This window comes from Choloepus didactylus, chromosome 3 (genome assembly GCF_015220235.1).
Source record: "Choloepus didactylus isolate mChoDid1 chromosome 3, mChoDid1.pri, whole genome shotgun sequence".
Classification (NCBI taxonomy): domain Eukaryota; kingdom Metazoa; phylum Chordata; class Mammalia; order Pilosa; family Megalonychidae; genus Choloepus; species Choloepus didactylus.
In genome coordinates, this window is record NC_051309.1 from 136,814,162 (window position 1) to 136,841,459 (window position 27,298).

At 36.6% G+C, this 27,298-nt stretch overlaps 1 pseudogene; it reads right to left on the reverse strand.

The window, feature by feature from the left end:
- Positions 1–2,769: 2,769 nt before the first annotated feature.
- LOC119530451 lies at positions 2,770–26,963 on the reverse strand (annotated as a pseudogene).
- Positions 26,964–27,298: the final 335 nt, after the last annotated feature.

The window sequence follows — 27,298 nt, forward strand, 5'->3', positions numbered from 1 at the left end:
TATTAAACCCTTATCAGATAAGTGAGTTCCAAATATTCTCTTTCATTCTGTAGCTTGTCTTTTTACTTTCATGATGAAGTCCTTTAGTGCATAAAAGTTTTTAATTTTGATGAAATCCCACTTATCTATTTTTTTTCTTTGTTGCTCATGATTTGGGGTGAAGTCTAAGAAATCATCCCCTAACACAATGTCCTGAAGATGCTTTCCTGCTTTTCTGTAGGAGTTTTATAATTTGGGTTCTTATATTTAGGTATTTGATTAATTTTGAGTTAATTTTTATATGGTGTGAAGTAGGGGTCTATGTTCTTTTTTTTTTTTTTTTTTGCATACAGATTTCCAGTTTTTCTAGCACCATTTGTTGAAGAGATTATTCTTTTCTCATTGAATAGACTTGATACCCTTGTCAAAATGATTTTGCCATAGGTGTGAGGGTTTATTTCCAAACTTTCAATTCAATTTCATTGTTCTATATGTTTGTCCTTGTACCAGCATTATGTTGTTTTAATTACTGTAGCTTTGCAATAAGTTTTAAAATTGGGAAATGTGAGTCCTCTAAATTTGTTCTTCTTTTTAAAGATTGTTTTGGCTATTTAGAAAACCTCACCATTCCGTATAAATTTGATGATTGCATTTTTGATTTCTGCAAGAAGGGTCTTGGAATTTGGACTGGGGTTGCACTGATCTGTAAATCACTTTGGGATTTGACATTTGCCCAGTTATTTAAACCCTGTAACCTGGAGTCTGAGGACTATGGCTCTGTCTGTTGATGTTAGTTGTTTAAACATTCTGTTGGAGAATGGCACCCTGAGGGGCCTTACATTGCCATCTTGGACAACTAACTTATCTTCTTTTAAATGTTTTAAAGTATGACTTTTACAATTTATTAAACCCATTTCAAATTGATTATTGTGTATGAAATTTAATTACATTTTTCCCCCATAGATTACTAATTGTCCCAGTCCCATATATTGAATTGTTCTTATTTTCACTAATGATCTACAATTTTTGCCTCAATTTAATCCAAGAAAATATGTGTTGGCTCATTTTGGTGCTCTCTATACATTCTGGTCATCAATTAGTATTTCTTCAGGAAGAACACCACACTCTCTTATTTACTATAGCTTTTAAATAAGTTTATTGTCTGGTAAGGAAACTCCCTTACATTACTCTTATTTTCTTTTTGAGTGTTTAACTTTATCTGACCTTTGTACTTCCATTTAAATTTTAGGATCATTTTGTCAAGCTCTTCTGGTGATAGGAGAGGAAACAAAAACAAAAGCACAGAACAAAACAGAAACCTTGGAAGGAATTTTTTTGGCATTGTATTAAACACTAAGCTAGATGTATTGGAAGTCATTTCTTCACTATAGTGTACCTTCCTATGTGAAAGGGAAGATCTCTTCACTTATTTAAGTCTTCTATAAAGTCATCCAGTGACATATATTTCTAATATAGGACTTGATTATTTTTATTACATTTTTTTCTAGGTATATTGTTATTGAAAATTATACTACTAAAACTACATTTACAAATATTTTTGCTTCTTTATGAAAATGCAATTAGTTTTTCTTCATAAATCTTATTGGTTGCTACCTTGATAAATTCTCCTGTTGCTTCTAGTGATTAATCTATAGATCCCTTGAAGGTTTTCTATGAAGACAGACATTTAATCTGAAGATTATGATATTTTTATTTATTCTTTTCCATTCCTGTGATTCAATATGTTCAAACAAGATTTTGTGTGTGCATGTGTGTGTGTGTGTGTGCACACTGAGGTTTATTTATATAATGTCATCATGTTCTCTGTCTACTGCCTACACATATTTACTAACCTTGGTTCTGTTACTATACATTTTGTCAGGACTTTTGACAGATGTTTCAGAACAAGTAAAGTGGATTTCAAACAAGCAAAAAATTAAAATGAAATCAAATGAATCATCTACTCCAACTTGGCACCCATTTTGTTAATGATACCAATTATCAGTAACAAGTTCACTAAAGATAAGTAGTATGAGCATTTTCACAACACATAAATTAATAAAATGACAATAGTGCACTTACCAAGTTTAATTTCAATTAAATTTGATGACAGGTGTGCATTTGATTAATTTGATTTTTAAGATTAGAACATTAAACTCTAAAATTCTGTTCTATATAAAAGGCTATGAATATTTTACTTATTCTTTCCCACCCTTTCTTGTTACAAATTAGAAATTCAGAACACTTTCTAAATATAGTCCAATTCAGTTGCTTCAGCAAAGTGCCCATAAAGTGAGAACTTTGTATATATAATTCAGGAATTATCTTTAAAAATTGGGCATGTAAATTATTTGCCTGGTTTTAAATTTGCCTGATTGCTTCTGATGGGGCAGGAGATAATCCTGGCTCGCAAGTTTGCTTTATAAAAAGAAAAAATAGATGGTCACATTTCTGTGGAAAATCACCATGCTTTGTCAGTGTTCTTATATGAGGTATGTAATTTTCTACAGTTACAGCCACAAAGTTTCCTAATTAAGGATTCAGAGTGCTGATCCGTATGTCACCCAAAGAGTTTTCCTTTCTTTGGACTCCCAGATAATTTTCAACAAGTTTATCCCTGACTTTTCAATCCATAAGTAACAAAACTGGGTTTGGGGATTGGGGTGGGTATGGGTAGAAGGGGCTATATTAGTATTTTTTATTTTTATTTTGTTTAAATATTTCCTATTGTGTGATAAAGGGCCATCCGTACTTACCCACAAAGTGGCTGTTTTATAGTTGAAATTGGCTTTAACTATTAAAATTACATACAAGGAAATTAAGGGTATAGTAGTATTTGGTTGCAAATAATTTGCCATCTGGTATTGGCTTAGAAAATGAAATTTCATCAGTGCTGAGAAAACATCCAAACATGAAGCAATTCCTGAGAGTATCTACAAGCCTTCTTGCAATGCACTTTCTTCTCTTCAGTCTGAAGATCCAGATTCTACTTATCCCATGCTGCAGGTTCTGGTAAGTCTGAACACTGCCAAGCCCTATGACATTCTTTGGAGCTTGGGGATTCTGGGTCAGTTGTTTCAGACAGTACACAGAAGGCCTGTTTGATGGGCTCAGCAATTAAACCCCAACTACTCTCTTTTCATCAGATATAAAGAGAAATGTTTTGGTTTTGGGTGGATATTTGGGAACAACTTGCTGGAATCCTAATGCATTATCAACAAGTTCTTGAAACTCTTCTACCTTTCTGATAGCATAATTTGGATCATGTGGCAGAACCAATGTGATTTTCCCATCTCAAAACTCTGCTACTACACATTCCTTCTTCTAACCTGCATATTTGATTCCTCCCAGAAATCTCAGGTGATGCTGAACATGCTATAGTTCATCTTCAGCATTGGAAGCAGTATAGATCATGTCACAAGACTTACACATAGTAGCCCCAAAATACTTCTGACCTGCATCAGTGATGAACTGGTCTTTACTTTATTTGTGTCTTTAGTATTGGTAGTTTTCTGTGTATTGGTCTGTTTCAAGAAGTTAGTAGATATGATAGATGCCATTGAAGACTGTTTTTCAGCTAGAGATCTTTTTGTATTGACTGAAGACATACTGAAGATGGGATAGACAGTGGACTCAGAAGAAACTGCCTTCTTGTTCTCACTAAGAGAACCCTCTGAAGGAAAATACTTTCATTAAGTTTACATTCTCTTGAAGAAACTACTACACCTGATGAATCTTGTCACAGTTCAAAGAATGCTGTTTCCTTTTCTTTGGAAAAGCTGTCATCTTCTAAGCTGCATACCTGTGCCTCAGAACCAGGGACCTCACCTCAGCTGAGCCGGGTGCTCCTTGAGTCTCAAATAATATTTTTGGTCTTGGCATCCTTACATTATTTTGGATATTTACTTTATTCTGGATATTAAAATTAATACACAGAATAATGTTTTTCATAAGGATCTGTTATCTTTCCTCTGTCTGGCATGATATATATTTGTTACCATTTCTAGATGTTATGTTTTTATGTATGCATGTGTGTTCATTTTAACAAATGCTCAATCTGCATCTACTGGGATGATTATAGTTTTTCTCCTGTAAATATAATGAATTATATTTATACATTTTCCACTGTTAACAATCTGTGTATTCCTGGAGTAAATCCAAATTTCTATAGATGTGGTAATTCATCAATCATGATTGAATATGATTTGCTAATATGTTTAGTATTTTTTCTTTTATGTTCTAGAGGGGGATTGGCCTGGAAATTTCTTTTTACATGCTGCTTTGGTCTTATTTGGAGTTCAGGATATACTGATCTCATGTATTTATTTGAGATTTATTTCCTCTATAAGCTTATATGACATTTATATAAGATTGTATCAGTCTCCTTGAAAATATAGTAATATTCACTGGCAAAACTACGAGAATCTGTTGACTTCTTTATGGAAAAATTTCTGACTAAAGTACTTATTACTTTGAGATTATAGAACCATTCAGGCTTTCTTTCAAATTCATTTTAAGTTATGTTTTCTAGAAGTTTGTGTGTTATAATTGCATTTTCATAATATTATTTATAGTTTTTCATAGTATTCTCTTTTATCATTTCAGTATTGGTGTGTCCGTAATTCTGTTGAATTCTATTCTAATATTGCTTATCTACTTTCTCTTTTATTGAAGAGTCTGACTAGCATTTTTTGCTGATTCTGTTTTAGCACACTTTCTGCTTAACTGATGGTAAATATTGTATTTTTCTTTACATGAACTTTGTTTATTTGTTTTTATTTGTTGAATAAATTATTTTATGCTCTTCTGGCTAATGTTGCTCTTGAAAAGTCTGCATAAGTCTAATTTTCATTATTTTATAAATGATAAATCTTTTTTTTCTGTGTCTGCCCTGAAGATTTATCTTTGTTGATTTGTATTCTGTTGTCATGTGTATAGGCCTGGTTTAAAAACTCCAGCTTGTGGCACATTCTGCTTCCTGAATCATGCATTTCATTAGTTGTAGAAAATTCTCAGCCATTATTTCTCCAAATATTCCTCTATTCCAGTATCTTTCTCTTTCTGCTTTTATAAGATTGATTAGGAAATTGGATCTTCTCATTTTATTCTTTTTCCCTCTAAACATCTTTCTTCTTTTGTGTCTCTTTGTGCTGTATTCTAGGTAACTTTTTAGCTATATTCAAGTTAGGAATTTTTTTATTCAGTTATGTCTAATCTTTTTAACTCAGAGATTGGCAAGTGTGATGGTTGGGTTCATGTGTCAACTTGGCTAGGTGGCCTAGCTGTCTGGTCAAGCGGGCACTGGCCTGACGATTCCTGTGAGGCTATTTGAGGCTGGTTGGTTTGTCAGATCATCAGTCAATTGACTGCAGCTGACTGATGACTCATCAAGGGGCGTGCTTCCACAGTGAGAGAATGCAATTGGCTGGATTTGGTCCGGGTGATCAGTTGGAGGCTTATAAGCCGGACGGTTAGAGAACCTTCACTTCTTCTTCAGCTGCTCAGTGAAGCTTTTCCTGGGGAGCTCGTCGAAGTTGCCAGTTCGTTTCCTGAGGAGTTCGTCAAAGTTGTCGGTTCGTTTCCTGAGGAGTTCTTCAAAGTTGCCGGTTCGTTTCCTGAGGAGTTCGTCAAAGTTGTCGGTTCGTTTCCCGAGGAGTTCGTCGGACGTCTTCCTTGGAGTTGACAGCTTGTTGACGGCTCTGCAGAATTTGGACTCGTGCGCTCCCGCAGTTGCGTGAGTCACTTTTACAATTTGATAATAAGAGACATCTCTCATTGATTCTGTTTCCAAGGAGAACCCTAATTAATACAGCAAGCTACAATCCCTATAGGTAAAATCTGGCCTGTGGTCTTTGTTAATAATGGTTTCATATTTTTAAAGTGTTGTAGAAAAAATAAAACAAAGAAGAATACATAACAGCATATGTACATGGCCTGCATAACCCCAAATATTTACTATCTGTAGATACCATTTTCCAGCTGCTGATCTAACTCAATTATTGAGCTTTGTATTTCAATTAGTATAGTTTTGATTTCTGTACATTCAATTTGGTTCTTTTTCAAATTTAATCATCATTAAATCTGCTCATACTTGTGATTTATCCAAACTTTACTCCTTTAAGCACAGTAATATTTAGTATTATCTATGTTTTAGGATTTTGATCAGTATTCTTGAAGGTTAAAGGGTCTAAATATGTTGTTCATTTTACCCACTGTTTTGTGTGCACACTTGCTGCTTGATGCTACTCAGCTGTCTGGTCAAGCAAGCACTGGCCTAACCGTTGCTACAAGGATGTTTGTGGCTGGTTAATAAGCCAAGAGGCTGGTTTATTAAATCATCAGTCAATTGGCTGCAGCTGTGACTGATAACGTCAATGAAGGGCATGACTTCCACAACGAGAAAATGCAGTCAGCTGGATTTAATCCAATCAGTTGAAGACTCAACTGAAACAGATAGAGGAGCTTCACTTCTTCTGTAGCTGACCAGCAAAGCATTTCCTGAGGAATTTGTCGAAGTTGCCAGCTTGTTTCCTGAGGAATTCATCGAACATCTTCATTGCAGTTGCCATTTTTCTGCCCACCCTACAGAATTTGGACTTGTGCATACCCACAATTCTATATTTATAGACATCGCTCATTGATTCTGTTTCCCTAGAGAACCCTAACTAACATGTATTTAATTTTCCCTGTCACCCAGATAAGTAAACTATAGAGACTTTGGCAAAGTCTTTTTGTACCAACAAATTCAAACATAAAAAGTTGTCAAATATTTTAACATAGAATGTATTAAAAGACACATCTTTGCTAGGATTCAAGCCCAAAAAGGTGGAAACCATATAGTCCAAACTAGAAATTCTGTTTCAGCACCTTTGGGAGAAGAAGAACTCAGTATGGGATCAAGGATATCCTGCTGTAAGTGTTTTATAAATAGATGGATTGAAAAGTAAAAAGATAATGGCACAAATTTGGTAATAGAGTGATTAACACTGGTCTAGGTATAAGAAGCTGAGGACAGTGTAAATGCATCAGAATGCTTTTGGTTGCAATAACCTAAAATCCAATTTAGAATACTTACAGACAAAAGAGCACCTATCGATTCTTATAAATATAGTCCGTAAATTGGGTTGGCATCAGTGTTAATTTGATTTAGCAACTTAGCAGTATCAATAAGGTTCTCCTTTCTTTTTGTACTTTTTTTGTGGTTAAAAGCTTCAAGCTAAAGCAGGGCTTCCTCATGGTCATAAGATGGCTGCCAAGATGGAGATCAAGGTCAAATGCTTCCTCACTGATATGTAAGGAGGGGGAGAGATTTTTGGTAGTACTTTCAATGAACAGAGAGACTACTTTCTTAAATGTTTAATTGATTTAATAAGACAAGATACCTGTCCCTGAGTTAGTTGAGTAGGATGGACTTTGCTGAAGGGCTTAAACCAATCAGGGCCCATCTCTGGTGTTGAGAGTAGGGTTATGGACTCTACAGAACGGGGAAAGGATGTTTCCCTCAGTGGAATATCAAGAACATTTGACAGAAGAAAGGGGAAATGATTCAAAGGGATGCAAGCAGGCCATGTCACCATAGCAAAGTGAACATGATTGAGACTGAGTGGACTTTCTAAAACTGCAAGTGTGTACCTCTATTAATGTCTCGGCCCTGCTTCATTTTGTTGTGCTTGCTTTTTCTCTCTTAAAGAATAGCTAAATAATTTACTGGTTAACAACTGGACTGAAGCCATAATGTGAGTACAAATCCTGGCTCTGTCACTTACTAGCTGTATGACCTTGGGCAAATTACTTACTTTCTCCATTCCTCAATTTCTTCAAATTTATAATGGGTGTAATAAGAATACCTGCCTCCAAGGATTATTATGGGGCTTACGTGAGTTAATTTATGTAAAAAATTTAGAAAAATGCTGGCCATATAATTATTATTAAAACAAACATGTTAAATGGTGGCCTTAGAAGATATCTTTTGACACATGATATATATATGCATCCATATGTATATATACATGTATATATATAAAATGTATATACTATAGAATATAAATTAGATTTTTATAGCACCTCTCAAACATAAATCTTACCCCCCCATTATCATCATTTATCTTTAGGCATTTTTTCTTTGTTTTTATATCCAAATTATATTATGATTGATGCCAAATTAATTTTTGATGTACCATGTTCTTGCTCACAAATCTTCCATGATCAGCATTGTAGTATTCAGGGTCTTTTAGAAAATTACTCTGTCTAGACTTCTGTCTTCATCTGTCCAAGTCAGACTAATTATTGTTCCCCAGAGTCACATATTTTCTTGACTTGAGGTCATTTCTCATGCTGTTTCTTATTCCTTAAATGCCTTTTCTTCCATTTTTACCCTTTATTCTAAGTCTACTTAAATAGCACTACCTCTGAAGAATTTCCACATTTCCAAGAAACCAGATATACAATAGGAATTCTTTTAATAGACCAATAGCAGAACTTACACGATTAACTAACAGTCTCCATTGTCTCTCTGCAACATTCCAGCCACTGCACCCATGAGTAACACCCACAGGCCCAAGCACCTGACACTTGCACAGGCTGATTCATGTGTTTACAAAGAGTACATTGTTTTTTTTTTTCCCAATTGTATCTGCTATTGTAATTATGTGATTTAATTAAATTTCATTCAACTGATTAATAGTACATGCAAAAGGAAAGAGCATTATACCTAAGAAAACAAAGCTGAGTTTTTTCAAAATATAAAGGGAATAACTGAAAACATCACTGTCAGATTAGATACTTAGGGTGGAACCTCTTTAAGAAATCGGGGGGGAGGGATTAGAAAAATCTAGAATTATTTGCAATGAGATTGCTCTGTTAGTATTTTTAAATTCTTTGCCTTGCAGCTACTATTTATATAAGAACCACCCTGCAAAACATGAATAGGACACCCTATCTAACATAAAAGTCCTTGATTTGTGTTAAAATGTAGACAAATTTTCATTTCCCAGTTTAAAACTAAATTTAAATATTTAAAGTGAATGTATTTTTAAATAATTCCTTGCTTTAAAAATATTAATTCATCAACTTCCTGTACTAATCTCTCAGATGAATCACTAGAAATTTATTTATTTTGTCATATATTTTATTTCTTAAATGTTTACTGAGATTATGAAATTAATAAAATTTTATCTCTTCCATAAATTAGTTCAGATTTTATTGGGAAAAAAGGCAAGTACAAACATAATTACAGAATATTGAGGTACATACTGATGGACATTTTCATATACAACTATTGTTCTTTGAGTATCTTTGTCAAACCCTCTCCTTAGACTGTGAATTTCCTGAAGTCACATGTTGATTCTACTTCATCTTCATCCAAATAAATATTGTTGGATGGATGAATTGTGCTCCAGCTGAAAGAAGTTAACTGAATTGCTCAAAGTTTATAATAGCTAGGAAAAGGTGAAATATGGAAATCTTTTTTTGCACTGTGCCTAAATAGACAAGAGTGTGCAATCTATTTAGTTCAATGCAGACTCACAGAAAAATTATGTTTTAATAGTTCTTTGTGTTTTATATATTGGGTAATAATAATATATATTGACTGAGCCTGGTAAGAGCCAAACACTAATCTGAAAACGTTATAACTGTTAACTCAATAACAGAAAACATTTTGGAATAAAAACTATTATTCCCACAGAAAGGTGAAGTGATTTGACAAGGTCACAGAGTAAATGCAAAACCAGGATTTGAACCCACACAATGAGGCTTCAGAGACCCTGCTCACTATTTGTACTGCATATTTATTTGTTCATTCTATGCACAATTATTGAGGGCATACTTACTGTCAATTGCTGTGCTAGGTTTTTCCACAAAAGAACGAATAAAACAGGATCTCAACATTCAGAGGATTTACAGTCTAATAAGAAGAGGCAAAATAAGTAAATATTCAAGTGTTATAGGTTTCTTTTAGATGTACTCACAAAAAGAACAAAGCAAGGAAAGGCAACCTACTGGGGATACGTGGCATCTAAACAGAGTTGTATAGCAACCATTGTGATTATATTGTCATCTGGGCTTCAAAGTAAACCCTAAAAACTCATCCACAATAATTGACTTAAAACAAAACAATAAATGGAGAATAAGTTCCTCAAGCTATGTATTTTTAATTTTTTAGGACTAGCTAATGATGCCAATTTTTTAAAAATTTTTATTGAGATCATTCACATACATACAATTATCCAAAGATTCAAAGTGTACAATCAGTTTCCCCTGGTATCACAGCTGTGCATCCATCACCACACTTAATTTTTGTTCAATTTTTAGAAACTTCTCATTACTCCAGACAAGAAATAAAGCGAAAGATGAAAAAAGAAATAAAAAAAAAAAAAGGAAACTTGAATCCTCCCATTTCCCTAACGAACCCCTCTCAGTTGTTGACTCATAGTATTGGTATAGTACATTTGTTACTGTTTATGAAAGAACATTGAAATACTATGAACCGTAGTATACAGTTTGCAATAGGTATATATTTTTTCCCTATATGCCCCTCTGTTATTAACTTCTAATTGTATTGTCATACAATTGTATTGTCTTCTGGTTCATGGAAGAGATTTCTAATATTTGTACAGTTAATCATGGACATTGCCCACCATATGTTTCAAACAGACAATGTTTGACCTCCAACTTTTGACCTCCAACTTTCCTTCTGGTGACATATATGACTCTGAGCTTCCCCTTTCCACCACATTCATGCACCATTCAGCACTGTTAGTTATTCTCACATCTTGCTACTGACACCTCTGTTCATTCCCAAACATTTAAGTTCATCCTAGTTGAACATTCTGCATACTAAGCAACTGCTCCCCATTCTTTAGCCTAATCCTATATCTTGGTACCTTATACTTCATGTCTATGAGTTTACATATTATAATTAGTTCCTATCAGTGAGACCCTGCAATATTTGTCCTTGTAGGTCTGGCTTATTTCACTCAGTATATTGCCCTTGAGGTTTCTTCATCAACCCATTTTTTTTTTAGATGGTTTTGTTCACATGTCATACATTCCATCCTAAGTAAACAATTGATGGTTCTCTGTATGGTCACATATTTATGAGTTCACCACCTTCACCACTATCTATATAAGGGCATCTACATTTCTTCCACAAGGCAGGAGGGAGAGTCAAAGAAGGTAGAGAAGCAAAAGAAAAAGAAAAAAGAAAGAGAAAAAAAAATAACAGCTAGGAAGCAGCAAAAGGAAAGATAACCTTAAATCAAAGTAGAGTAAAGAGTCAGACAACACCACCAATGTCAAGTGTCTAACACGCCTCCCCTATCCCCTCCTCTTATCTGCAATTACCTTGGTATATCGCCTTTGCTACATTAAAGGAAGCATAATACAATGATTCTGTTAGTTACAGTCTCTAGTTTATGTTGATTGCATCCCTCCTCCAATGCCTCCCCATTTTTAACACTTTGCAAGGTTGACATTTGCTTGTTCTCCCTTGTAAAAGAACATATTTGTACATTTTATCACAATTGTTGAACACTCTAGATTTCACCAAGTTACACAGTCCCAGTCTTTATCTTTCCTCCTTTCATGTGGTGTCTCACATGCTCCCAACCTTCCTCTCTAAACTATATTCATAGTTTTCTTTGTTCAGTGTACTTACATTGCTGTGCTGCCATCTCCCAAAATTGTGTTCCGAACCACACACTCCTGTCTTCTCCTATCACTCTGTAGTGCACCCTTTAGTATTTCCTGTAGGGCAGTGTCTCATTCACTCATTGTCTGTTTGTCAGAAAATATTTGGAGCTCTCCCTCATATTTGAAGGACAGCTTTTCTAGATATAGGATTCTTGGTTGGTGGTTTTTCTCTTTCAGTATCTTAAATATATCACACCACTTCCTTCTTGCCTCCATGGTTTCTGCTGAGAGATCCACACAAAGTCTTATTAAGCTTCCTTTATATGTAATGGATTGCTTTTCTCTTGCTGCTTTCAGGATTCTCTCTTTGTCTTTGATGTTAGATACTCTGATTATTAAGTGTCTTGGCATAGGCCTATTCAGATCTATTCTGTTTGGAGTATGCTGCGCTTCTTGGATCTGGAATTTTTGTCTTTCATAAGAGATGGGAAATTTTCATTGATTATTTCCTCTGTTAGTGCTTCTTCCCCTTTTTCCTTCTCTTCTCCTTCTGGGACACCAATGATTTGTACATTCTTGTACTTTGTTTCTTACTTAAGTTCCCAGAGACGTTGCTCATATTTTTTCATTCTTTTCTCCATCTGCTCGTTTGCACGTAGGCTTTCAGGTATTTTGTTCTCCAGGTCCTAAGTGTTTTCTTCTGCCTCTTGAGATCTGCTGTTGTATGTTACCATTGTGTCTTTCATCTCTTGTGTTGTGCCTTTCATTTCCATAGAATCTGCCAGTTGTTTTTTTTGAACTTTTGATTTCTGCCTTATGTATGCCCAGTGTTTTCTTTATAGCCTTCATCTCTTTTGCCAAATCTTCTCTAAACTTTTTGAAGTGATTTAGCATTAGTTGTTTAAATTCCTGTATCTCAGTTGAAGCATAAGTTTGTTCCTTTGACTGGGCCGTAACTTCGTTTTTCTTAGTGTAGGTTGTAGTTTTCTGTTTGTCTAGGCATCTGACCTTCTAGGCCACCCCAGTCGTGTCTTCCCAGACAAGAACAGGCTCAGGTCACAGAAGGAGGAAATATTCAGTATCTGGTTTCCTTGATGGTTTTTCTTAGAGGATTGAACACCCTGTGTTTTTCTGCCCAGCAGGTGCACCTGTCAACCTGCCAGGGCTGGTGTAAGGGGTTACAGCCTGTGGCTCTCCTTCCTCAGGCTTTGGGGTCTGGGGCTGGTAAGGCAGGCAGTAGAGCTGGGCACCTCCCTTTCCTCTTGTGAAGTTATGTCCCCTCCAGAGAGGTCATCTGAATATCAATAAGTTCTTTGTTTCTCTGACTCTGCTCATCAAAGTGCTGTGATTTTAAAATGTCTGAGGCTTTCTTTACTGCAAAGCACTGTGGGATGAAAATGGCTGAGGCTTTCTCCACAGAGAAAGAAAGGGACAGAAAGCTCCCAGATTCACCCATCAACCAGAGACAGCACCCAATCCTCTGGGCTCCCCATCCTGAGACAGATATGTCCCCTGACTCTCCCAAGGTCAGTTGTCACCAAAAGCCTCTGCTTGTTGGGGATTCACTGTCTGTATTGAGCAGTTAACATTAAAACCCCAGTTGGAGCTGGGCTGAGGTACACTCGCTTGTTTGGAGAGTTCTGCTCTCTGGCACCACAAGGCTTCTGTGAGGGAAGGGCTCTCGGCTCTCAGCATGGGTCCGCAGTTTTTACTTACAGATTTTATGCTGCAATCTTGAGCATTCCTCCCAATTCATGTTGGTGGATGATAAGTGGACAGTCATGTTTGTCTCCCAACAGTTATTCCAGGTTACTTACTAGTTTTTTGGTCATGTATGAATTGTTCCAGGGGGGCTAACAGTCTTCCACTCCTCTCTATGCTGCCATCTTAGCTCCTCTCAATGATGCCAATTTGGTATTCTTCCAACTACAAGTAGCTTTTACAGGTAAGATAACATTTTGCAAGCTGTTTTATCATGTAGTCAAGTGCCATGGAAATAATGCACTTCTGTGATATGATGTGTAGTAAATAGATATTTACTACAAATAGCATATGTTGATTTATTCTGAGTCAACTATAAATTTTGATCAGGACTTAGAAGAATCCATTTACCTGTTTTAAAAATTTGCAACAGAAAATGCAAACTGCATTGTTCTAGTTTGCTAATGCTACTGGAATGCAAGACACCAGAAATGGATTGGCTTTTATGCAGGGGGTTTATTTGGTTGCAAAGTTACAGTCTTAAGGCCATAAAGTGTCCAAGGTAAGTCATCAACAATCAGGTACCTTCACTGAAGGATGGTCAATGGTGTCCGGAAAACCTCTGTTAGCTGGGAAGGCACGGGGTTGGCATCTGCTCCAGAGTTCTGGTTTCAAAATGGTTTTCTCCCAGGATGTTCCTCTCTAGCTTCAGCTTCTCTTCAAAATGTCACTCTCAGTTGCTCTTGGGGCATTTGTCCTCTCTTAGCTTCTCCAGAGCAAAAGTCTGCTTTCAAGGCTGTCTCCAAAATGTTTCTGTAAACTGCAGTTCCTCTCTCTGCTCCTGTGCATTCTTCAAAGTGTCCCTCTTGGCTGTAGCTCCTCTTCAAAATGTCACTCTCAGCTGCATGAGTTCCTTCTGTTTGTCAGCTCATTTATATGGCTCCAGTGATTTAATTTAGACCCACCCTGAGTGGGTGGGGTAACACCTCCTTGGAAATTATCCAATCAGTCATCACCCACAGTTGGGTGGGGCACATCTCCATGGGAACACTCAAAGAATTACAATCTAATCAGCACTAAAATGTCTGCCCCACAAGATTGCATCAAAGAACATGGCTTTTTCTGGGGGACATAATAGATTCAAACCGGAACATGCATGAACTGAAAAAAAAAAAAAAAAGACTAAAATTTTAAAAGTTGTTTACTATTGCCAATATTTTATTACAGTGTAAAATAAGCTGGATTTTAAGGGGATTCCATCAGGAAAGCAAAATAATAAAACATATCTATTTTAAGCACTGCCAAAGGAAGTGAAAATAAAGTATGTGCTACCATTACACACACAATTTTTTTAAAGTATATTTATATTTACCCTGCTGCTAGTGATTAATTACTCTGAAAGAAATGATATATCAATCTTTTTTTCACATAATGCAGTAAAAGAGTTGGAAGTGACTATACCTGCAAGCACACACACATGCTGCAACACAGGGAAAGATTTTTGTATATAATGTATCCACTAAACTCTAACAGAAAAACTACCTGCTTTTATTTTTTTTTGTTAAATATGTACATGGTTTGAATTAGACTGTTCAATCTTTTGGTGCTCAGCATTTCTAGTAACTGATAACCTATTGAGTAAGTCAAACATCATAAATTATATTGGGAATGAGAAAAGTTCTATATGCATTTCATTCTGGCTCATACAACTTAATGTGCAAACTAAGCATAATATTCCATAGGCTTCAACACCAATACAACCCCCAGACATATTGTGTGCACATTAAGGAGTAGGATTGTTTAATGCTTGTATATTTTTGGTTTCAGTAGAACCTTTCTAAGATCAAGGACAGGATCCTACAGAACATGGAGAGGTTTTTCCTCCCTTTTCCTAAGTAACTTCCTTCTTGTCAGGCTTCTCTAAAGATCCACACTGAACTGGAATGGAATTATTCAAACTTTTTCTACTAAAGGAGCTGATTCATCTCAAAAGAAAATGCTTTCTATACCTGAAACTGTTAAACTGCAAACCCATTAACCTTGTTTCTTAAAGACAAGTGTATAAATATATAGCTTATACAGTGCGACCATGAGATTGTGAAATCCCTGTGGTTCACACTCCCTTTATCCAGTGTATGGACAGATGAGTAGAAAATGGGGAGGAAAAAAGTAAATGAATAATGGCGGGATGGGATGTTTTGGGTGTTCTTTTTTTATTTTTATTTTATTTTTATTACTTTTGGGGGGACTAATGAAAATGTTCAAAAATTGATTGTGGTAATGAATGAAAAACTATCTGATGATATTGTGAACAATTGATTGTACACTTTGGATGATTGTAAGGTATGTGACTATATCTCAATAAAATTGCAAGAAAAAGACAATGCTTTCTAAAACAAACAAATATAATTTATGCCACTTTCAGACCTTTAGAAAGGAGGATACCCATTTAGTTTCTGTTTCTTTCTCTCTTTGATGACTTCTTTCCTGACGTCTCCTCTTTCAGGCACTTTAATCACTGTTTCATCTTGGAAGTGTCCACACTCCCTACAGGAATAAATGCCCCTTTGCAGATCTGGACAAATGGCTCCCTCTGTTTTGTAAGTTCAAACATCCCAGGCTTTAGCTTTATGTTAAGGGAGACTTTCCTTTGTTCAGATCCAAAGGGAGCTGACAGCGGGCTCCAGTCCTATGAGAGGGAGTGGTGATGAATGCTCAGATTCCAGTTCAGTCACTTGACTGGATAGAAGTGTGACTATTTTCCTCACTAGTCACCTAAGAAGGATGCCTACCTCACCTGCCTTGATGGCAAACCCAGGTGAGACAGCAAATTATTCTTCTTAGTGTGATTTTGGCCATATGCTTTGAGAGGCACTTTATTTCCAGAAGCATTACAGCCCTAATAGCTGTAAATAGTGTCAGCTCCAATTCTTCCTGATTTCAGTTAACTCCCCTGATAGAAAGTGATTGAGATTTGGTTTATTTTATCCAACTGGTGAGCCTAGTGATGGCTTCTCTTTCTGTTTGCATGTCCTAGTCTTTCTGGCTGTCTTCTTCTGAACTGTGCCCTCTATTTCTGTTTCTATGCCCTGCACTTACTTTTAGTTTGTTGATAGTTAAGGTATATATTCTGCATCTTTGGCCAGAAGTATTTTATTACTGGGGTGTGAAAAAAAAAAAAAAAAGATGGACTTCCCTGTTGAATACCACAGTGACAAAACTATAACATGATTCAGCATTAACCTAGATAAGACAACTCTAGACATTCCTGTTTATTCCTTTCAATGTCATATAGGCAACAGAGTTATTTTATTTAAGGGCAGTAAAAACTGTTGATTGAATTATTTTAATACCTTTTGACAACTTTCCTGCCTTCTCTCCCTTCAATTAATTTGAAAATTACTGCTAATGTGATCTTTCTAAAATATAGCTTTATTGTGTTACTTGCTTACTGAGAAATGCTCAGTGAATTCTGTTGTCCTCAGGATTAAATTCTTCCTATTCAGTTTGGGATTCTATATTTTCCACTGGCTGCCTCTTCTATTTTCTAGCCATATTATTCATTAAAATGCAAGATCAAGCTTCCACTCTTGTCAAGTTGTGCTACTCGGTCCCTCTAAATAGAATTTCCATCATGACCCACCTCATCTCCTTCCCCTTTTTATCTTTCTCTGCTTAGTTTTCCTCCTCCTTGTCTTCTTCTTCCTTCTCTTCTTAGACAGTTAATCATTCTTCTTGGTTCATTACATAGTAGTCCTATAGGTCGATGCAAATTTCCACTCTTGTTTGATTTCATTTTTCTTCATGCCACATCCCCACTCCAACTACCATTCCTTGTTACTAATTTAGATATGTTAATTGTTCTTAGTTTTTTACTCACCTTTCCTTAGTTCTTTACTCACCCTTATGCATGCATCCTTTTGAATTTATCACTCTTATTTATGGAGTACAACTTTTAAAACGGTTTCAAAAGAGAGTCTGTTTATGATAAACTTTCTGAGACTTTAGTGTATTCCTGAGAATATGTTCATTGAGCCTCCAGATTGATATGATAGTTTAGCTGGTTATAAAATCATGAATTTGAGGGTCATTTCCTTCAATCAATGGAAACTATTACTTTACTTTTCTCTCAATCAGTAATAATGTTGGGGAAATACTATTCATATTCCTTTTTAGGTGCTAACAGATTTTATAATTTTCTGTTTTTAATTCATTGAATTTCACTAGAATATGTGATTTAAAAATTATGAATCTTTTTTGATGTATTTTTTAAATTGTGAACTTTAACATATATGTATAAGAGTGATAACTTTCAAAGTATGATTTAACAAGTAGTTAAAGAACAAACTTCAAAGAATGCCATGGGTCACAGTTCCACAACTTCAACTATTTCTGTTATTGTAAAATATAACATATGCATAGAAAGGTGTTAACCTTCAATGTGCAGCTTAACAAGCAGTTATATAGGTTATATTTCAAAAATTGTTATGGGTTACATTTCCATAATTTCAGATCTCGCCTTATTATGCAATATAGGGTATATACAAAAAGGTGAAGACTTTCAAAGCCAATTCAGTGAGTAGCTATAGAGCAAATTTCAAAGGATGTTACAGGGTACAATTCTACCATGTCATTTACCTCCTCTCCACTATTCCAACACCCCAACATCTAAATATTTATACATATATATTTATATAAAGTTTCAGTATTCATAGACCTTTGTTAAATCTTATTTTTTAATACCCCTTCTTCTCATTTAATCTCTTTCTCCATCTTCAAGGTTGTCTGGGCAGTGAGCAAATTAACTGGCTCATATTGAAAGAGAGTGTTGACAGTATGTGGAAGGGTGATGCATCTGATTGTTGTTCTTAAAGAGACTGTTACTGCTGGGTTTTAGAACTTGTCTGGCATAATAATATCCTGGTGGATTTAAGTTTCTGAGAGATAAAACTTAGTGAGTTAATCTTTTGTAGAATCTCAGCGATGGACCTAGGTATTTGGGGAATACTTTTGGTAAGAGCATGGTGTACTGTGGCCATTTGGGATGTCTAACTGTAGCTTACATAAGAGAAACCTCCAGGATAGCTCCTTGACTCTGGGATTTCTCAGCCACTGTGACCTCAGTCTATTACATTTCTTTTCCCCGCTGTTTGGTTAAGTATGCATTTTCAATCCCTCATTGCCAGGACCAGGCTCATTCCTAGGAGTCCTGTCCCATGTTACCAGGGAGATTCATTCCCCTGAGAGTCATGTAACTTGTGTGTTGGGGGGAGGTTAATGAATTATTTGCTGAGTTGAGTTTAGAGAGAGAGAGAAAGGCCACATATGAACAACAAAAGAGGCTCCCTCGAGGTGCCTCTTAGGAATAATTATAGGAAGACTCAGGCTCCCATTAACAACCCTAATTTTCACAAGAGCAAGCCTCAAGTAAAGGGCTTGATTTATTAAGTAGTGGGTTCCTAGTTTCACTTGATATATATTCTATCCCAAGATAAACAGTATCTTCACTTAGTTGTACAATCATCATCACGCTCAACTTTAAACAATAATCATAATATAATACATCCCAGAGCTCTTATCAGCTGCTAATTATCATACCTAGTATTAATGTAGTGTTGGTAAGATATTCTTATTAAATATAGCCTTCAATATGTAATGGGTAGTTTTTGTATATACCACTCTATTATTAACTATCTGTACCATGCAAACACTTGTAAGTGTATCATGCAAACACTTATGTTTATGGAGCTACTCTGTGGGTTACATGCCTTTAAACAACCATTTTTGAATATGTTTGCATTCAATGTATCACTGATACTTATAATCCCATTAACAAACCATAGTCACACCTGACCATTCCCATACCATAAGTTCATCCTCATCATATCTGTACATATTAGATTATCATTCCCCTTAACTAACTTCTGTCTATCTTTAGGACTCCTATATTTTACATTGTAAGACACTTATTTTACATTTTTCATGGAGCTCACATTAGGGGTAATATACAGTTCCTTTCCTTTTCTTTCTGGCTTTTTTCATTCAGCATTATGTCTTCAAGTTTCATCCATATTGTCATATGTTTCACAACCTCATTCCTTCTTACTGCTGTGTATATGTATATTCACATTTTGTTTATCTACTCACCTGTTGAAGGACATGTGGATTCTTTCCACCTCTTGTCAATTGTGAATGATGCCACTCTGAACATTAGTGTGAAAAATATCTGTTTGTGTCACTGCTTTCCAATCATCTAGGTATATAACAGGAAGTGAAATTGCTGATCATAGAGTAACTTGATATCTAGTTTTCTGAGGAAATGACAACCATCTTCAACAGCAGCTGTACCATTATATAGTCCCACCAGCAATGAATAAGAGCTCCAATTTCTCCACATCCCCTCCAGCATTTGTAATTTCCTGTTTGCTTAATGGCAGCTATTCTTATTGGTATGAAATGATATTTCATTGTGGTCTTGATTTGCATTGCCCTAATTGCTAGTGAAGATGAACATTTTTTCATGTGTTTTCAGCCATTTGTATTTCCTCCTCAGAGAAATGTCTTTTCATATCTTTTGCCTATTTTATAATTTGACTGTTGGTACTTTTGTCATTGAGTTGTAAGATTTCTTTATATATGCAAGATATCAGTCTCTTATTAGATGCATGGTTTCCAAATATTTTCTCCCATTGTGTTGGCTGCCTCTTCACATTTTTGACAAATTTCCTTTGAGGTACAGAAGCTTTTAATTTTGAGGAGTTCCTATTTTTCTATTTTTTCTTTTGTTGCTTGTGCTTTGAGTTTAATGTCTAAGAAGCTACCTCCTAATACAAGGTCTTGAAGATGTTTCCCTACATTATCTTCTAGGAGTTTTATGGTACTATCTCTTACATTGAGGCCTTTGATCCACTTTAAGTTAATTTTTGTATAGGGTGTGAGGTAAGGGTCCTCATTCATTCTTTTGGATATGGATATCCAGTTCTCCCAGCCCCATTTGTTGAGGAGACTCTTCTGTCCCAGTCCAGTGGATTTGGGGGATGTTCCAGTTTGCTAATGCTGCCATTTTTGAAAATACCAGAAATGGATTGGCTTTTATAAAGGGGGTTTATTTGGTTGCAAAGTTACAGTCTTAAGGCCATAAAGTGTACAAGGTAAAGCATGAACAATAGGGTACCTTCATTGATGGGTGGCCAATGGCATCTGGAAAACTTCTGTTAGCTGGGAAGGCACATGGCTGGTGGATGCTTGCTCCCAGATTACATTTCAAATGGAATACTCCAAAATGTCAGTGTCAGCTTTCAGCAGCCATCTTCAAAATGTGTTGCTTAGCTGCAGCAGGTGTCTGGGACTGTGTGCCTTTTTTTAAAGTATTCCAGTAACCAATCAAGATCCATGCTGTATGGATGGGGCCACACCTCCATGGAAATAATCCAATCAAATGTATTACCCACAATTGGGTGGGTCACATCTGGTTGGAAACAACCTAATCCAAAGATTTCAACCTAATCAACACTAATCTGCATTAAAGAACATGGCTTTAAAGAACATGGCTTTTTCTTTAAAGAACATAGCTTTTTCTGGGAGATATAATATATCCAAACTGGCACAGCGGACTCACCAAAAATCAGTCTACTGTAGATCTGGGGGTCTATTTCTGAATTCTCAATTCCATTGATCAATATGTCTATCTTTGTGCCAATACCATGCTGTTTTGACTACTGTGGCTTTATTACATTGATTGATTTTATTATGTTGAACCATACTTGCATGCCTGGGATGAGCCCCACTTGGTCATGGTGTATGATTTTTTTAATGTGTCTTTGGATTCAAATTGCAAGGATTTTGTTGAGAAATTTTGCATCTATATTCATTAGGGAGAGTGGCTTCTAGTTTTCGTTTCTTGTAGCATCTTTATCTGGCTTTGGTATTTGATGTTAGCTTCATAAAATGAGTTAGGTGATGTTCAATTTTCTTCAATTTTTTGAAAGAATTTGAGTAACAATAGTGACAATTTTGGGGGGGAAAGTTTGGTAAAATTCCCCAGTGAAGCCATCTGGCCCTGGGATTTTATTTGTAGGAAGCTTTTTGAGGACTGATTGGATCTTTTTACTTGTGATTGGTTTGGTGAGTTCCTCTATTTCTTCTCTGGTCAGTCTAGGTTGTTCATGTGTTTCCAGAAAATTATCCATTTCCTCTAAATTGTCTAGTTTGGTGGTGTATATTTGTTCATAGTATTCTCTTATGATATTTTTAGTTTCTTCAGGATCAGCAGTAAAGTCTCCCCTCTCATTAATTATTTTGTTTATTTGGGTCTTCTTTCTTTTTGACTTTGTCAGACTAGCTAAGGTTTTGTCAATCTTGTTGATCTTCTCAAAGAACCAACTTCTGTTCTTATTTATTCTCTCTATTCTTTTTTTGTCTCCCATATCATTTATTTCTACCTTAATCCTTGTTATTTCTTTTCTTCTACTTGGTTTAAGATTAGTTTGCTGATAATTTTCTAGCCTCTTCAGTTGTTCCATTAGTTCTTTGATTTTAGCTCTTTCTTCCTTTTTAATGTTTGCATTTAGAGCTATAAATTTACCCCTCAATACTGCCTTTAGTATTTCTTGTAGGTCAGGTCTCTTGTTAACAAATTCTCTCTGCATTTGTTTGTCTGTGAGCATTTTAAGCTCTCCCTCAATTTTGAAGGAGTGCTTTGCTTGATGAAGAATTCTTGGCTGGCAAATTTTCTCTTTCAGACTTTTAAATATGTCATACCACTGCCTTCTCACCTCCATGGTGTCCATGAGTAGTCAGTACTTAGTCTTATGTTGTTTCTCTTATATGTGGTGAATCACTTTTCCCTTGCTGTTTCAGAACTTTCTCCTTTTCTTCAGCACTTGACCATCTGATCCGAATATCTCTTAGAGTGAGTTGATTTGGATTTATTCTATTTGGAGTTCATTAGCATCTATGATTTGCAAATTTATGTCATTTAGAAGGGTTGAGAAGTTTTCCCTGACAATGTCTTCAAATACTCTTCTTAGGCCTTTTCTCTTCACCTTCTTGGACACCAGTGATTCTTATATTTGTGTGTTTCATATTTTCAATCATTTCCTTAAGAGCCATTCCAAATTTTTCAATTTTTTTCACCATTCTTTTGTGTTATCACATTCCATCACTCTGTCCTCGAGTTCACTATTTCTTTCCTCTGCCTCTTCAAATCGACTGTTATGTGTCTCAAGAATATTTTTATTGTGATTGTTTACATACTATACAATTATCCAAAGATCCAAAGTGTACATTCAATTGCCCCCCTGATACAGCTACACATCCATCCCACAATTAATTTTTGTTCAATTTTTAGAACATTTTCATTACTCCAGATTAGAAATAAAGAAAAAGAAGAGAGAGAGAAAAAAAGGAAACTCAAATCCTCCCATATCCCTAAGTACCCCTCCCTCCATTGTTGACTTGTAGTATTGGTATAGTACATATGTTACTGTTTATGAAAGAACATTGATATACTACTAACTGTAGTATATAGCTTGCAATAGCTATATATTTTCTCCCTATATGCCCCTCTATTATTAACTTCTAGTTATAGTGTCATACATTTGTTCTGGTTCTTGAAAGGGATTTCTAATATTTGTACAGTTAATCATGGACATTGCCCACCACAGGATTCGGTTTTATACAATTCACTTCTTTTAACCTCCAACTTTCATTCTGGTGACACACATGGCTCTGAGCTTTCCCTTTCCACCACATTCGTGCACCATTCAGCACTGTTAGTTATTCTCATAATGTGCTACCATCACCTCTGTTCATTTCCAAACACTTAAGTTCATCCTAGTTGAACATTCTGCTCATACTAAGCAACCTCTCCCCATTCTTTAGCTTTGTTCTATATCTTGGTAACTTATATTTCATGTCTATGAGTTTACATATTATAATTAGTTCCTCTCAGTGAGACCCTGCAATATTTGTCCTTATGTGTCTGGCTTATTTCACTCAGTATATTGCCCTCAAGGTTTCATCATCAACCCATTTTTTTAAGATGGTTTTGTTCACATGACATACATTCCATCCTAAGTAAACAATCAACAGTTCCCTGTATAGCTGCATATTTATGTGTTCACCACTCTCAGCAGTATCTGTATAAGAACAACTACATTTCTTCCACAAAGCAGGAGGAAGAGTCAAAGAAATTAGAGAGGCAAAAGAAAAAGAAAAAAGAAAGAGGAAAAAATAACACAACAGCTAGGAAGCAGCAAAAGAAAAGATAACATTAAATCAAAGTAGAATAAAGTCAGAAAACACAACCAATGCCAAGAGTCTCACAACCCTCCCTTATGCTCCCCTCTTATCTGCATTTATCTGCCTTTATTACATTAAAGGAAGCATAATACAATGATTCTGTTAATTATAGTCTCTATTTTATATTGATTGTATTTTTCCCCCAATGCCTCCCTATTTTTAACACCTTGCAAGGTTGACATTCATTTGTTTTCCCTTGTGAAAAAACATTTGTACATTTTATCACGATTGTTGACTCTAGGTTTCACAATCCCAGTCTTTATCTTTCCTCTTTTCTTCTGGTGTCCCACATGCTCCTAACCTTCCTCTTTCAACCATATTCATAGTTATCTTTGTTCAGTGCACTTACATTGCTGTGCTACCATCTCTCAAAATTGTTTTCCAAACCACACACTCCTGTCCTCTCCTATCACTCTGTAGTTCTCCCTTTAGTATTTCCTGTAGGGCAGTGTCTTGCTCACAAAGTCTCTCATTGTCTGTTTGTCAGAGAAAATTTTGAACTCTCTCTCATATACGAAGGACAGTTTTGCAGGATATAGGATTCTTGGTTGGTGGTTTTTCTCTTTCAGTATCTTAAATATATCACACAACTTCTTTCTTGCCTCCATGGTTTCTGCTGAGAAATCCACACATAGTCTTATTAAGTTTCCTTTTTATGTGATGGATCACTTTTCTCTTGCTGCTTTCAGGACTCTCTCTCTGTCCTTGACATTTGATAATCTGCTTATTAAGTGTCTTGGCATAGGCCTATTCAGATCCATTCTGTTTGGAGTATGCTGCACTTCTTGGATCTGTAATTTTATGTCTTTCATAAGAGATGGGAATTTTTTGTTGATTATTCCCTCTATTATTGCTTCTGCCTTTTTCCCTTCTCTTCTCCTTCTGTGACACCAATGATACATACATTTTTGTATTTCATTTTGTCCTTAAGTCCCCAGAGACATAGCTCATATTTTTCCGTTCTTTTCTCTATCTGTTTTTTTGTGTGTGGAGGCTTTTAGGTGTTTTGTTCTCCAGTTCCTGAGTGTTTTCTTTTGCCTCTTGAAATCTGCTGTTTCATGTTTCCATTGTGTCTTTTGTCTCTTGTGTTGTGCCTTTCATTTCCACAGATGCTGCCAGTTGTTTTTTTGAACTTTCAATTTCTGCCTTATGTATGCCCAGTGTTTCCTTTATAGCCTTTGTCTCTTTTGTCATATCTTCTCTGAACTTTTTGAATTGATTTAGCATTAGTTGTTTAAATTTCTGTATCTCAGTTGAAGTATAAGTTTGTTCCTTTGACTAGGCCATAACTTCATTTTTCTTAGTGTAGGTTGTAGTTTTCTATTGTCTAGGCATCTGACCTCCTAGGCCACCTCAATCCATTGTTCCCAGATGAGAACAAGCTCAGGTCCCAGAAGGAGGAAATATTCAGTATCCAGTTTCCCTGATGGTGTGTCTTAGAGGATTGACACACCCTGTGTTTTCTGCCCAGCAGGTGGTGCCTGTCAGCCTGTAGCTCCAAGGAGGTGTGGCCAGGGGCTGTTTTCCCCCAGGCTCTGGGGTATTGTTCTGAATGGAAGGCAGGTAGTAGAGCTGGGCCCCACCTCTTTCCTCTTGGGAAGCTATGCCCTCTACAGAGAGGTCATTTGCATATAAACAGATTCTTTGTTCCTCTGACTCTGCTATCTCCACCCTTGTCTGGGTCAGAGTGTTGTGAATTTAAAATGGCTGAGGCTTTTTCTACAGCAGAGCACTGCAAGCTAAAAATGGCTTAGGCTTTCTCCACTGAGCCACCCAGGTTGAGAGAGAGAGAAAGGGACAGAAAGCCCTCATCCACAGCCCCCAGATTGACCCATTGGCCAGAGATAGCACTGAATCCTTTGGGCTCCCCATCCTGAGACAGATACATCCCCTGACTCTCCCAAGGTCAGTCATCACCAAAAGCCTCTGCTTTTTGGGGATTCACTGTCTGTATTGAGCAGTTAATATTAAAACCCCAGTTGGAGCTGGGCTGAGGTATGTTCGCTTGTTCAGAGAGTGCTGCTCTCTAGCACTGAGAGGCTTCCATGAGGGAGGAACTCTCCACTTGGATCTGCAGTTTTTACTTACAGATTTTATGCTGCAGTTTCAGGCATTCCTCCCAATTCAGGCTGGTGTATGATGAGTGGACAGTCACGTTTGTTTCCCAGCCTTATTCCAGGTTATTTACTAATTTTTTCTGTTGTTTATTAGTTGCTCCAGGGGGACTAACTAGCTTCCACTCTGCTCTATGCCACCATCTTTGCTCCTTCTCAAGAATATTTTAAATTTGATCAACAGTTCCTCTTATTTTCATAAGATCCACTATTTTTAAATTTACTTTTGCAAATTCTTCTTTATGTTCTTCTAGGTACTTCTTCATGCCCTTTGTATCCTGAGTCATGACATTGATGTTTGTGTTTACTTCTTTGATTAATTTCTCCAAGTTTTGCATCTACTCTGGCTTTTTAATTTGGATGTTTGTGTTATCCATATCTTCTGGTTTCTTCATATGCTTTATAATTTTCTGTTGTTTCTGGCCTCTTGGCATTTGCTTATCTTGATAGGGTTCTTTTATGATGTGCAGTATAATTTGAACATTTATCTATAATTTGGCAAAGCTACAGCTTGGTTGAGTGCACTTTCCCTGACCTATTAGCAGATGATGCTCTTGAGCTACCTCTTTCCCTCAAGCCAGTTCTCTCCCAACTTCATCTATGTACTGAGAGGGAGTCCAAACCATGTGGAAGTCCAATCAGTGCACCAATTTTCCATGTGCACTGGAGACTGCCAGCCCTGTGGGTGGAGAGTGTGCCCTGAACAGTTTGGCATGGGGTTCACTTCAGGACACAGTAGTCCCGGCCATTCCCGGGGCTGTGGGTGGAGTACTCTGGGGCTGAAGAGCTGTGCATCTCACCTTGCTGCTCAAATGACCCACAGTCCATGTCTGCTCTGCACTCACAAGTCCCTGGGATTGAGGGAGAGCTCCTGGCACTTCCATGTGGCACCCTAGCCTCTAGGCTGTGCATACCCTAGGCTTCAATTGAGGAAGATGGTATGCTGTCACAACTCCACTGAATCCTGAATTCCCTCAAGGAAGCTCTCAGCCATGTGGCTGTGAAGGGTTATCTCACCAGCCAATTGCAAATATGGCTGCATGGGGTGTAGAAAGCTGCCTCCTTCTACACTTGTCTGCCTGCCCCAACCACTAGTCCCTGGCATGGGGGCTCTTGGCTGAGGGTCTGTGAAGGGTTATTTACCCAAGCCAAGTGGTGGGAAGGGTGACTGGATGTGGAAGCCTGCTCCCCTCCGTGCTCATCAGCTGGCTCCAACTGCCTGTTCCCTGGCAGCATTCTGGGCCGAACACTCACTGATCTTAAATGTAGGCTCTTGGTTTCTCCAAGTACACACTCACTATGGGTGTAAAAATCCCTGCCCAGCCAGTGGAATCCTGGAACTGCTGTTCTGGAATGCTTTCCATCCTTTATATAGTGTTCTTCATGGAGGAGAGTTTTGCTATGTTTCTCCTAATCTGCTGTCTTCTCAGAAGCCCTGAATATTTTTTGTTTTCCTTTAAGCTTTTCCAGTCTGAAATGTTAGATCTTTCTCTAATTCTGGATCATTATTGATTTTCATTTTATCAAATTTCCTTTACATTTATTTATATTTTTTCTCACTTTCTGGGACA